We start from the raw sequence: 14,800 nt of genomic DNA, 5'->3' as shown, positions 1-14,800 counted from the left end.
CCCCTGCAAAAGCATCAAATATTATTCATAGAAACTAAGCATACTTTTCTAGATGATAAAGTAATTATGGAGAAATATACCTGGTATTGATATGTTAAAGTTACAATTTTATTCATAATTGACTTCTCTCAGAATTTTAAGGTTCAACCATGAAAGATAAATTCTTTCTTTGCCTACCTCCAACTCATGAATTTAGAAGGCATGAACAACAACCAGAGCAGAGAGTTTCTAGACTAAGATTTAATTTCCTGAGCACTGTATTAGAACTCTGTGATGCAATATGAGTCTAAATCTTACTAACTGCTGCTAATCAGGACAGAATTTCTCAGCTTTTCTAAGCTCTATTTACTTCATGAATTTCATCTGAAAGTTAACAAACAAAAATGCAGTTCACTTAAATGCATAGGAACATTCAAGTTACACACATGCAATTTATCTAGATCTTTCCTACTACTGATTTTTTCATTCATTAGATCTTTGTAATTACATCAGTGCTTCGTTTATGAAAAAACTGCCACAGCAGTCAATGGCGATTTCCTTATTAAGGAGGATTAAGGAAATCCTCCTTATTTTAATAGGTACACTAAGGACAGAATGGGGAAATGCTCATTTTATTTCATGTTCTTTTTCCTGCCATTAGCATTATCTAATAAGGAATGGGATTCAGCTGCCTAGGTTAAGCATCTAGTGTCATTTTAGATACTGTAGGGGGATCCATCCTAACATCCTGCAGAATGCCATAGATCTCCCACAGATCTCTATCACATATGCCAGTGCTGGATATAGGATGCTTTATTTGACCAAAAGCATCAAAAATGTCACTAGACACCTGAATTATTCCCAAGTTTTCTTTATCTTACCAAATCCTCCCATTAAGTTGTCACTATAAAGCTCTTCCACTAGAACAGGGAGCTTATAGGGGGTTGTCAAACTTTTAATGGGGTAGGCATATGCTATTGTAAGTGAGCACCACAAATTTTTAAGTTCTGCAATACACCTGCAAAAGACGCTGCAGCATCAATTCTGAGGTACCAATGAAAGATTCCACATACAATATCTAGAAATATTTTTAACAGTAGGGATTACTGTAAACCACTATATATACCTCTATGCATTTTTCACCTTGGATATCTTCCAGATTTCTATAACAGCCTTCTTATCACCTCATTCAAACCTCTTTAATGTATGCACTCTATTAACTATTTCTAATCTTTTATCTTAGAACTTTACACCTTGTTAAGTTTAATCCTGATTTGTATAACCAACCTATTTCATTAGTTTCTCTGAGTTGATTTAATCTTTTTGTTTAATTTTTTTTTGCAAGGCAATCCAATTTGCTGGCATCCAAACAGAAAAACAAACCCTCAGCAGAGAAATATTAGGGTCATTTCAGTGTGAAAACTCCTGTAAATTCATCACAAAATAAAATTAGTGTGTTTCTCTCAATGCCCTTACTCTATTCCAGTATTTATTATAAACATGCTGTATTTCTAGGTAGATAAAATTATTTCTTTATTCAAAGATTTTTGTTCTTTTCTGCTACATTTAGTAAGTTTACAAGTTAGGTGGTCACTCTTTCAGGTACTTACAGAATTCAGCAGCTCTTTATAGGCCAATAGTTCTGTGATTCCTCAGAAAAACTAAAAGAACTGTGCATGCTAAAGTCATATTATTCTCCCATACCAAGGGCAGTTTTTCTTCAGTCTTTTAAAACAGACCGAACTAACCAAGCAGCATATCAACTGAGGAATTTCAAAAGGATTTAACGCTAGAAAAAAAAAAAGTCAACAGTGAAAGCAAACAAAAACCTATCTTCCTCCCTTTTCTTCCCCCCAACTATTTCTCCAGTTCATCATGGTCCTTATTCAGAATCCATGGTAACTTCAGGGCTGCAGTCAGAATTGGCAGGTTTTACACAAGGGTTCTGCCATCCTGAGCCAATAAAAATAGGCACCTAGTAACAAATAACCTGGAAAGCACTGGCAGAAATGCTCTGGCAAGTTTTGCTGTGGCAGTTGCAATTGGAGGTCGAGAGGAGCATTTGCACAAATATGGCAGACTAAAGGGGGCAGCCGGGGCCAGTGGACACATTCCCTCACGCTTCCCTGCCACGTGGACAGGCAAGGTGGACAAAAGCAGAAGATAAACACTAGAGGATAACCCACAGGCTCATACCACTCCTATCAGAGAAATGAGTTTCAAATCCCAAAACAGCTCTGAGCAAAAGCACCCATGTCCTGATAAACCAGCATACCGCTGGCTGCATCTAGAAATGCCTGTCAGAGCCCCACTTTCACTTTAATAAGGGACATTCATATATCCCTTGCCTTGTCCCTGGGAGCCTTCCCAGTTATTACATTAATGAGGCTGTCTGGCCCAACAGCCCGTCAAAGACACACTCGCCTCTTACAACCTGCTCTCTAGCACGGCCCATATCCACCTTTTCTATTTGCACCTCTCTCCTCAGGAGCAGCAACTCTGCCGCCGCCTCGTTCTCCACAGAGCGACGCAAGTACTCTCCCTCCTTGAGGCGGGCACGGAAACCCGCCCGACGCGGACGCGGGTCTGGGGGGCAAGAAGCCCACTCCCTGCTGCCCTCCTGCTCCGCACCGCACTCCGGCCCGGGCTCACACCCGAGTGGGAACCGAGTGGCAACGCGGCCTCTCAGTTTTCCACAGGGAAACGCGAACAGAAACACTCCCCCCTCAGCTCTAGCGCAAACCGTTAACAACTCGGCGCGCGCCACCGCCCAACGGCCGCGGCCCCGCCCTAACGGCCGCGGCCCCGCCCCAACGGTCGCCCGCCCGCGCGCCCCCCACAGACGCCGCGGGCGGGCGGGAGACGTTCCCCGTCGTGCTGGTAAGTACGCTGACAGGCAATTTGCGTAGGGAATTTCGCAAAACCGCTGTTTTATCCAAACACGTTTGTTATGTTAAACCGTACAATAAATAACTCTTGTTCTGCCGTTTGTTTGCAAACAGTGCCTGCCAGAAAGCTGCTTCCTAAACAATCTGTAAGCAGACGTGCCACAATGCCACTTCTGCTCCCAGGAAGTGGAAAATGGAATTTCCACCAATAGATTCCACTATTGACAAATGTTCCTGTCAAATTCACTTCCTAGCAGTATTTGTGATAATGGAACATAGAAATGTGTATAAAGCCTAGTGTTTTGTGTCAGCGTTCATGTATCACTCTGATACATAAGCTATTTTGTCAGGTGGTGGGGTTTTCTGTTTGTTTTACAAACTGTCATGATTTTTTCTAGTTTTTCATTCACAAGGCAAGGTTCTACTTTCATATATTCTGCTAGAGGATACTCTGGATAGAATTACTGGGCACTGAATGAGAGCAGGACCTGGTCAGACCCAGCACTTGTGCCATAATTGGAACTTTAGTAAATCAAATTTAGAATCGAAGAAGGTGCACAAGTGGCTATATCTGCACTAGGGGGACCCAGTCTTGGTCTTTGATGATCCAGGTGAGGGACTTGGCTGATACACATCAGAGTTTCATGCCTCTCATGAACCTGGATTTCATTCCCACAGAGGTCAAGTCAAAAAATTGAGTCCAGCCCCAAAATGGGATCAAGGCATAGACAATGTGTGACCAGACCCAGAACATTAGACGCACCCGTAAGTCCACCAGTACAGATATAATCACCGTTTGCTTAAATAATTTAGACTACACTAGGCCAAAGAAAAAAAAATCTAGCTTCAGTTTAGTGATAAAAACCTCCCAATTTTTAAATCAAATTCTTTAACAGTACTACACACTACTGCAATAATTTCTGATACTAGTAGTCACTTAAACTTTTCAGAAATGGCATAAAAGATTTATTTTTTTCCTTTACAGCATATATTCCTTTATCAACAGCACATTTCAATATTCTGGACAGGCCATTTGCTTTCTACTAATATCTGTAAGTAAATATAATAATTAGTAATTTCTTTCTACTTTCAGTTGATTTACTAATTTATTTACTTTTAGTGGAAGTACAGAGCACAGTTATATTTCACATTTTACAGTATTGTTTAATCAAATTTGTCAGAACTACAATTGTATCCATAAGCTATACTTTTATATAACCAATAGCTAATATTATTTAAGCAGAGAAGTCTTTAAAAACAGCCTGCAGTCCTACAAGACACTACTTCTTACTACTACTGAGAAGCTGTAGAGTATGAAATTAGCACTTTGGAAGCTTAAATGACAAAATAATACAATCATAAGCTTTAGAAATGAAGCATCAGTGTCTGCAGTTCCTGAACACATTTTTTACGTCATCTTGGGGTCCACACAAAGATAAGACACAAATCTCAAGACTTCCATTGCTTAACACCTAATTCTTCAAACTATCTTTCAGAATTTTCAGTGAGGATATTTTTCTTGAAGAGGAAATTTAGGCTATATAAGTAAGAATAACCAAAGATCAAAAAGAGATTAGAATATCAATAGAGATTCAGACATTTCAAAGAAAGATGCAGCCCCTTCCTACTGTGTTTCTCCACTTGCAGCGACAGAAATAGTCAACAATATAGACCTATAAAAATCAAACTTTTAACCATGACTTCCAATTTTGTATTTCGTAGAATAGATATCTGCACAAACAAAATGCTAACAGTAGATGTCTAATTAGTAAATCTTTAAATATTGCAAAATGATTTATATGCAGAAGTTTAGTTTGAAACAAAAATAAAATTTATCTAAAAGAACTATTGTAACTTGTTTAAAGGCTAATCAAAGTTACATCCATTCGATAACTTATCAATTTTTAGTTTTCCTATATTCAATGCCTTTTTCTTTAATGCCATTATAATTCGACATAAACAAAGTATTTGATTTTGCATGTATAAAGAATCGCATGGATTTCTGCTACAGTCTGTCACTGGGGCTTACTAGGAATTAGAATGGTCATTTATACAAAATAATTGTAACCTGTCACTGCTACAAATAGATTTTATGTTAAGATACAAATTTATAATTCAGGTTTAAGCCAACCACTGATCAGCAGGGAGATTTTCTGACGAGGGGATTTTTCCATAACTGCCCATTATCATCTCATTTAAACTCTCTTCTAAAGCATCTGGGAATATGGAAGTACTAGCTAAAATCAGGTGTACCACTGGTTTGACCCAGTATCATAATTCCTCCATTCCTGTAATGACAATGAGAAAAATAGCCTGTAAAACTCAGCAAAATCTCAGTTATGAATTAAAACTATTAAACAGGCTCTGTATTATTCCACAGGAAAAGATCTGTCAAACTGGAAAAGCATAGTGAAATGAAAAATCCAAAAATGTCTTGCATTTGAACATTTGAGTCATAAAAAAGGCAACAACTCTGTGAAGTAAATCAGGGGCTTCCATACTTACAAAGGGATCTGTGCATAGAATGGAGACAAAAGTCAGGCAATACAGAATGGTAGCCAGGAACGTACTTTATTTTCATACAGCTAGTAGATATGTTATTCCTTATCTGTATTTACAGTGTGGCAGATGCATTGCGAAAGCCGGGTCTAATTAATAGCCCTACCACGAGTTATTTTTTGGCACGTAGGATAGCATTTTCATTTTCATGGGGAAGCTGCCCATGATATCTTGTCTGGCATGCTGAGATTTTGAAAGCATATCAACTTACATGTAACATTAGAGATATTTTCATATACACTTACCTAGTTTCTCTTTTCATAAATATGCAGTAAATGGATATATAAAAGAGCTGAAAGCAGAAATGTGGAATATGCTTTCTGTTTAAAACCAAATAGATCTAGTAAAAATGCATAAATGCATTAAGGAAAAAGGCCCCGATCCAGTATGCACTGCACACATGCCTAAATTTAGTAGCATTATTTACTTGTTTAAAGTTAGGAATGTAATCAAATATTTGTACATATTGGTGCCTACAATGTTCAGTGATATAATTTGATAATCTTGTAGCAGTGAACTCAAAATTTCATGAAAAAACATAAGCAGAACTATATGCATCTTCCTAAAAAGATCCATTATTAAACATATGAGAAGAAGAGTAAAGGGAGAAGCAGACTCTATACATGCTCTTAACTTTAAGAGCCATAGTTTCAAAAGTGAGATGAATGCTTCAACATACAATTGTGTTCCTCATTTTGGATATGCATGGATGTTTAAACACCTAAATTGATATTTAGCTGCATAAGCAGGATTAGCAAATAGTACATATTTATCCACATACTTGTGTTGACAGATGTTAGACTTCCTTCTTTTAAAACGTTGCTTTAACTAAATTGATTAAGCATCTGTGAGCAAAGCCAGACAGATGCACAAGAAACTGAAGTCGTCTTTGCGTACAATGAACACATCAGTCAAGAGCATCGGCACCTTTTCCATACAACCCTGTTAAAAGCCTAAAGTCCTTGGTCACAGGGGACTAGCAGTACAAGAATAGTTTGGTTTACATGACTATTAGGATTTTTATGGTTTTCTAGATAACTTCTATAAAATTCTCAGCTGAAACCTTTAAGGACGTATCTGTTTTTCCTTTTGTTCTGTAATAGATGCAGTAGTGAGCCTTTTTTTAAAAAATAGCTTGTGATACCAATTAATTCCATAGAAGCTTCTCAGCAGCCATTATGTTGCAACAAGTTTTGTCACCATTGACAAATTTAAACTGATGAAAAGCTCCATATGTTATAACAGGTCCCTGAGCCATCTCAGTCCTCTAGTTTAGCTGCAGTTCAGTTCCAGAATAAACATAGTTCAATATTCACAAAAATTGCACCTATCCATGGTAGAAAGAGTATAGTGAAAGAACATAGCTGATATCCTGTGAAAACCTTTCTCTGTCTCAGGTTTTATTAGAGTTGTATCTCTGAAACCATATTGGTACTCACTATTCATATCTGAGGTAAACCAGAAGAGGGGAAACCAAAGTAGAGCTCTGACTTTGAATAACAAAGACACTAAAAATTTCTAAAAATGCTACTGTCCTCACAATAAGTAATTAATCTCTTAATCTCAAAAAAGCTTTTTTTTTCTTTATCCAGATAAATATCTATAATATCCATTAAATAGCTTTTTGGTTTAAGATAGCAGGATTCCATTCAACATTTCTAATGTCACTGCATGATTTCTAGATCAGATCATGCCTTAAGCACCTTGGTTGACTGAAATTTTCTTTTGCATTTTATCATACTAGAAATAGCATTGCAGACATTATTTTAGCAATGGAACCTAATGCTGTAAATGCAGAGTCAAGCAAATATACTAAAGCAAGTAAAATACTTCACAACCTGGGAATACTTTAATATGAAATTTTAGTATACCCCTGCCAGAATGTTTTTTTAACCAAGCAGAAAGACGGTGGAGCACCACTGTATTAGCCCCAGCAAAGACATAGGAACCACAAAACAAGGAACACGATGCAAAATCACTGTAAGGGGCTAACTATGTCTGATAAGGGACAGTGAAGAGGAGCACAGTACAGAGTTTTGAACTAGGAAAAGAAGCAGGAAACATATCCATGTCATGAACGAATGACCTGACATCTTTTTTAAATAAATTATGCAGGAAAGCATGGTATGATGAAATGCAAATTTCTTTGGCACTTGACAGCTCTATTGACTACTTAATCAGGGAGAATTCTCATAGAGCATGCAAAAAATTCATACTAAATTAGTATCTGTTTCACAGGCAAGCTAATTTGGTGTAGTGGTTAGAATTATAAATGATGAATAATAGCTTTTCATTTTATTAAGCATTCATATCTAATGGTCGTTAAATGTCTTAATAGAACCAGCAACAACAAAAAACTTAGTGAATAACTAATGAATCACTGTTCCCTAAGTGATCCTAAATGATTCTAAGGATTGCTTATAAAAAAAAAAAGAAACACACTAGAGATAAGATGTATTTAATCCCTTACACTGTTAATAAATCTACTATGCGAAAAAATAGATGGAAACAGCTAGTGATCCCTGAAGGGCTGTTGCTGCTTTCAGTGTTACCTGAGATGCCACGAAAACTCTCTAGGTTTAGAATAAATCAAGTGCATAATCCTTTAATACAGAGGAATAGAGTTAACAATTAAATCTCTATTTAGGAATTTGACTAAAGTGCCCTAAGAGTAAGGGCATACAGCACAGTATGAACAAACTACTATATGGTAATGTTTATGGAGCAATAGCCTATACAGACAGGCTATTGCACTACTCTGTAGAAGTTCCAGAATGAAACTACTTCTGTTTGTTTTTGCAGCTGGCCACCCAAATCCATTCTTAAGCACACAGAATGGAAATTTTTAGTCATATGGGATTTTCTGGAGTTTTGTTTTGATTGGTCGTATGGTTTAGGCATTTAGTTTTGTTAAGTGAACTACAAAACTGATAGACAGCATGAGTTTACAGAAGAAATATATTTAAGTATGCAGCAATATTTTTGTGATTTTTAATTCATTAGCTTTTTCAGTAATAAAATATGGAACAAGATGTAGTGTAATGGTGCTGTCACTGTCTGTTGCAGTATGCAATTTCTGTTTGGTTCATTAATTCCCTTACATTCTTCAAGGGAGATGTAAAATTTACTCTTGAATATCCTGAGTTCCACATAAGCACAAAATTATTGTTCCACTGACATTGCTGTAAATGTTTCTTGTTAACTTAGCAGGCAGAATCTAATTTAAATTTTCTGTTGCAAACATCACAGAGATTTATCATATTAGTAGCTTCTAATAATCACATTGCATTCTGAAAGTCAGGTTTTCTAATAGAAATAAATATTGAAACTATTGCATTTGTAAAGCTGATAGAGATCAATTAAGTAAAAGGGCACAGAGCATATGCATTAGGGGGGATGGAATAGGCAGTACCAAATGAACATTGCATTTCAAGTCCAAAAACAATAACAAGGAAACTGAAATGCTGAAGTGCTTGGGGCTCAGTCCTACATTCCTGAAGCAGACAGAGTTCCCCCTCTTATCTACATGTATTTCTATAAATAATATAGAAATTATTTAATGCTGAAGAATACATTTGCATCCTAATTATCACTTATGTATTTTTCCTACTGGTTGGTTATAATGAACTCCCAATATTTCTATTAAGGATTTTGCAGTATCTGTCCTCTTCACTTACAGAAGTTATAAAGTCATGAATAAAGGTGGGAAAACCTATCCTGTTACCATTATTCAATACAGCGGTCCTACTAAAATGGATTTTTTCTCTATTTATTATGCCGGTGTCCAGTTCTGGCTAGGTTTAAAATGACTCAAAAGAATTTTAGGATTCTTTTGAGAAAGATATCTACTTTCCAAAATCCACATAGCAATTATGAACTTGTATCCATTATCCTTTGTTCTTTTTTGACCTGTTAAATTTTCATTGAAAACCCATGAGATAAACTAAAACTTAAGTAGTGTTTACTTCACATTTAGTCCTATCCTGAAGAAAAATTCCAAGTACTAATGGTTTTAGTTGCATTTCCAAAGCAACTATATTAAAATTGCATTTTCGGCTTTTGGTTGTAGTTATGAAAACTTTCTAAATATCGCAATTCATCCTGAAGGCTGCCAGCCATAATTTTTATTCTCATTAAAAAACAAATGCTGTAGGCTAAAAATTAAAAAAATTACAAAACAGTCCATTCACAAGTAATGTTAAGTGCATGAATTCTGTTAATGAACCAATTACACAGCAATATCATGGTATTCAAATTAACCATTTATATGCATAAAAATTATTGCTAGTTTTAGTGTTTGACATAACATGCTTTAATTAGGCTTTTAGTCAGGTATCTAGTCATCTTCAGGGCCTCTCAATAACAACTGGAAAGTATTTCTCAAGAATTGCTCCCAACATCCTAAAATAGGTGAGCTTAGTTGCCCTTCAGAGGCAAGGCTCTCTCTCTGATGTTTATAGCAGGTGACTTGAGCAGCTGGCTGAGGCATCTAAAAGTCAAGTACCTACTTGAATACTAAGGAAGATCCATCCTACCTGGTTTTCTTTTGACCTCTCTCCCCTTACATTGCCTTAGCCCCTTAAAGGTAGCCAAATATCCCAGACCTTAAGATCTTTAAAATAAGATTATGTACAATAAGCATCATACTTTATTAATTCATGTACTCTCACCCGGGGAAGCTCTCCAGCTCTTCACAAGAGACCTTTTTATTATAGTTTAAGAATTTGTTTCAGTAGAGTTTTACTTTAGATATTCTTGAGTTTCCCAATCTCAGAGTACCTAGGATTTAACACTGCAATGGCATTTTTAGTTGAGATTTTCTTTAGAATATTTTAGTGACTTTCATGTTGTAGTGAGATCTCCTTTGTCTTGGAGACACAAGAGTTTCATAGCAAAGTGCTAGACTTTAAATAGCACTCTGCAAATTATACCATTCTTCCCTAATCCCTTTCTGACTATTGTCCATCTACAAAGATTATTATATGACAGTGCTTAAAAGTGACTCGTTTTGCACCTGATACCTCCCTCCACCGCATCCTATCCTGTTTTACCTGCAGGTTGCACAAAGAACGCTGGAGGTCACTCTAGCATTGCTCAAGTAACAATTTGCTCTTAAAAACACACACGCATATTTTTTATATATACACACATACACACACACACACACACACATATATATAAGCATATATATTTAAGATATATATATATATATATATATAAAAACACTTAAATAACGCTTTCTGTATCATTTACACCAGGCAGCCAACTCTCATGGTTTATTATCTGTTACTGAAATTGTGCATTTCTTAGCCCCCTCCGCTCTTCATGTGAATACAAAATAAAAGCAACTGTCATTTAAAGAAAAAAGAAGTTTCTTCTTTAGTCCTGCTAGAAAATAAAGACTCCTAAATTCAAAATAAAATAAAAGCTAGCCATTACAAATTGTCAGACATAAGAGACACAGAGTGTATTTCCATGTCTCAATGGCTCATGGACAAGCCTGGTATAAATATTGACCAGGTAAGCTAAAGAATATTAAAATTTCAAAAATGTAATTATGTTGTGATGGACTTTCCTCTTATCATATATACCAAATTACTACCCACATTCCTTGAATTTAAAATCTTAATCATCAACTTACCAGATATGAAGAAATAAATAAAATAATGCTATTGCAGTCCTTTTATGTTATTGAGGTTTAAATACTGCCAGAATAGGGCAGGAAACTGACCTAATTATTATGATTGCATATATATTCCATATGAATGTTTTTTCATGTTCTTAGCTCAGTGAGTTGATCTGCCAAGTCACCTCTTATTGCAGTATAACAGGGCATTCATACCCTTTGCTCCAAGGTTTAGGATGGCATCTGTGCATATGTAAATTATTCAAAATGTGAATAAACCACTTTTACTGAGTGTAAATTTACTGAGTGTAAATAAGAGTAATTCGTTGTACTGAATCACCACATTCAAAGTGGAATACCAAAAGACATAGGAGGGACAGGTGTCTCTTTTTACTTCTGATTCTGATACTTCTGTCCAGTCTTGTTCAACTTCTTCATCAATGACCTGGATGAAGGGACAGAGTGCACCCTCAGCAAGTTTGCTGATGATACAAAACTGGGAGGAGTGGCTGATGCAGCAGAGGGCTGTGCTGCCATTCAGAGGGACCTGGACAGGCTGGAGAGGTGGGTGGAGAGGAACCTCATGAAGTTCAACAAAGGCAAGCGCAGGGTCCTGCACCTAGGGAGGAATAACCCCATGCACCAGTACAGGCTGGGGGTTGACCTGCTGGAAAGCAGCTCTGCGGAGAAGGACCTGGGAGTGCTGGGGGACACCAAGTTAAGCATGAGGCAGCAATGTGCCCTTGTGGCCAAGAAAGCCAATGGTATCCTGGGGTGCATCAGGAAGAGTGTTGCCAGCAGGTCGAGGGAGATGATTCTCCCCCTCTACTCAGCCCTGGTGAGGCCACATCTGGAGTACTGCGTCCAGTTCTGGGCTCCCCAGTACAAGAGGGATGTGGCACTACTGGAGCAAGTCCAGCAAAGGGCTACAAAAATGATTAGGGGATTGGAGCATCTCTCTTATGAGGAAAGACTGAGAGAGCTGGGCCTGTTTAGCTTGGAGAAGAGAAGGCTGAGAGGAGATCTTATCAACGTGTACAAGTATCTGAAGGGAGGGTGTTGAGAGGATGGAGCCAGACTCTTTTCAGTGGTGCCCAGTGACAGGACGCGAGGCAACGGGCACAAACTGAAACACAGACACTTCCATCTGAACATTAGGAAATACTTTTTCACTGTGAGGGTGACAGAGCACTGGAACAGGTTGCCCAGAGAGGTTGTGGAGTCTCCTTCTCTGGAGATATTCAAAACCCGCCTGGATGCAATCCTATGCAATGTGCTCTAGGTGACCCTGCTTGAGCAGGGGGGTTGGACTAGATGATCTCCAGAGGTCCCTTCCAACCTCAGCGATTCTGTGATTCTGTGATTTGTTTAATTATAAAGTTATTTAAATTGATTCAATCTCAGACTAGCTGGGAAGTCTACTGATGTCTATATTAATTTTGCCTATTTCATGGAGTTTATGACTCCACTTATAAATTCCACTACAAATTGGAGACTCCACAGCATAATAGAAATGGAAATATTTGGAAAGCTGAAATAGGGCCTTAAAGACAGTTTCAATATTGAACATTTCAATCTTAATAGAACAACAGCACTGCTACCAGCCAAGTCGCTGATTTATAGTGAGTCCTGTCCAGCAGTCAAAAGGAAGGCTGGCATCTGGTAAATCCCCAGATACCCAACAGAAAAGGCATGGGAACCAGCCTTTTGAAAAAGGCATGCTTTCTAAGCAATGGTACAGGTCCATTCATGCAAACAGAGGTTTGAGGATCCAGAGGTTTTGTTTTCCTCAAAGAACTGCTAGGTGCAATGAGAAATCGGAGAGGAATATCACTCTAAGGAGTTCATTATTTTAAACTGATGGTAGCGCCCTTCTATCATCTCAGCACACACATACATTTTAAGATGTCTCTTTCCAAGTCAGTGTTCCTTGCTTTAACTACTTGGCAAAAGCCTATGGGCTGGGATTGGATAGACTATAGGGTTTCACCTTCCAAGGAAGGCTTGAGGCAGAACAACTGCCCTCGAGTGTTCCCTTAAGCTCTAGATCCAAACCTTCAGACCTTACCAGCTTAGAAACACATTGGTTCTGCCTCTATAGTATAGTATACATTACTACATAATGGAAGATATACTCCATCCGCCACCCAGCGGTTTCCTGGCTGACAATCTGTAAGCAGTCTGCATGTCTTTGTGTCAGGCTAAAGCACACAGAACTGTGCTCAAGCATACAGCACTCCAACAGCCATGTTCATACCAGTCGCAAGCCCGGGTTGGTAACCTTGTTTTCTGCAACAAATCAATTAGGTGGAAAGAGGAGGCTTGGAGTTGCCATTAGTAGGTAGTGGAGGCATTCCCATCAAGACTGAGCCTAGTTTGAGCTACCCAGATGTATTCAGTCTAAATGTCTATAACCATCCCTCTCTTTCTTCCATGTAAATAAGTCCTTTTATTACTGAGACTGTAATTTATCTTTGCTGCATCTTTGGGGGGGATTGATGCATTTTGCATAGCATCAGAAAATAAGTTTCTCTCCAGTGTAATTTTCAGTAGATATAAAACATATGCCTTGGCACAGAGATCAAATAAAAACTCCAAAGCATAGTTCTGCAATTTAGTATTAATGCCAATTAACTTCATTCTTGAGACAAAGAAATTGTGCTATTATAGTCTGGGGCAATTATTAGAACAGAGGTCAAATAGCATGAGAGCTTTGGTGATGTGAACTTTTGTATCGTACAGATTTTAATGATACCATTCAAGTTGATTTTGCTTGCTATCAAGCCCATGTAAAAATAGTAATAAATATACCCATTTCTGATTTTCTCTTGAATATTTTCTTTACACAGCTCAAAACCTCTCTGTAGATGAGTAATAATTTCCATATTTTCTCAGCTTACAAAAGTATTATTCTAAAATGTACTAGATATCTATATGTATTAGATGACCACAGTTTTAAACTAAAGAGCTTATTTAATATTTCAGTCAAGAAAAGGAGTACTTAAAAAAAAACCTCCTTCAGTAAAATACAAGGAAAAAATTGTCTAGATTTCTCCAAAATTATTTTACTTAAATACTACTTCAGTAGAATTAAATGCAAGAATTGCTTCTGAAGTCTAAAAATAAAACCATTTTGATTTAGACTTTAAGAATATTTGTATATATGACTCCCAGTAATGTAGTGGAATTTTTGCAGTTTTCTTCAATGGAAATAACACAATAAGGCATCAGGAAAAGCAGAGTAGGCAAATTTTATATTTCATTTAGATAAGAGGGAATTTTTTCTGTCACAAATAGTCCTTAATAACTGGGCAGAATTCAAATTTTAGAGCATATTTAGAGTTTTCTGTTATGTTTTCCAGGTTAAAAAAAATCTTCATACAAATAACATGCAAAACTCAGGTGACCACATGCTTTGGTCAACTATGTGTTGCGCAGATCTCTAGGTCATTAAATAACCTTAAGTGCCAAGAGGCTATATTTCATGACCAGACTAGATGTAATATTTGTCTAAGTTGTTTCCCTTTATACATCCTGGAAGTTTCCTCTGGTCAGAAGCTGAAGATTTTATGTATTTGTCCAGGATTTATAGATGTCCAACAGTTCAGTCAAAGCTTCTAGTAGGCTGCTGGAACTGGAAATCTCCATTCTATCCATCATGAATATGCTGTGAGGCAAATACATATATGAAACACATGAAGACCAATATATAGCTCATACGCATGAGCTTCTGTCCAGGAAAAAGTGA

General features: G+C 37.2%; 1 long non-coding RNA gene across 1 annotated transcript in view; it reads left to right on the top strand.

The window, feature by feature from the left end:
- Positions 1 to 2,781: 2,781 nt before the first annotated feature.
- Positions 2,782 to 14,800, top strand: part of LOC136992453 (uncharacterized) — a 34,044-nt gene continuing 22,025 nt past the window's right edge. The window contains exons 1-2 of the long non-coding RNA XR_010884695.1: positions 2,782 to 2,859; positions 3,853 to 3,919. This is a non-coding gene — a long non-coding RNA (uncharacterized lncRNA). The remainder of the gene's footprint in view (positions 2,860 to 3,852; positions 3,920 to 14,800) is intronic.

Source organism: Apteryx mantelli, chromosome 7 (assembly GCF_036417845.1).
Source record: "Apteryx mantelli isolate bAptMan1 chromosome 7, bAptMan1.hap1, whole genome shotgun sequence".
Taxonomy (NCBI): domain Eukaryota; kingdom Metazoa; phylum Chordata; class Aves; order Apterygiformes; family Apterygidae; genus Apteryx; species Apteryx mantelli.
This window is presented reverse-complemented; position numbering and strand designations above follow the sequence as displayed.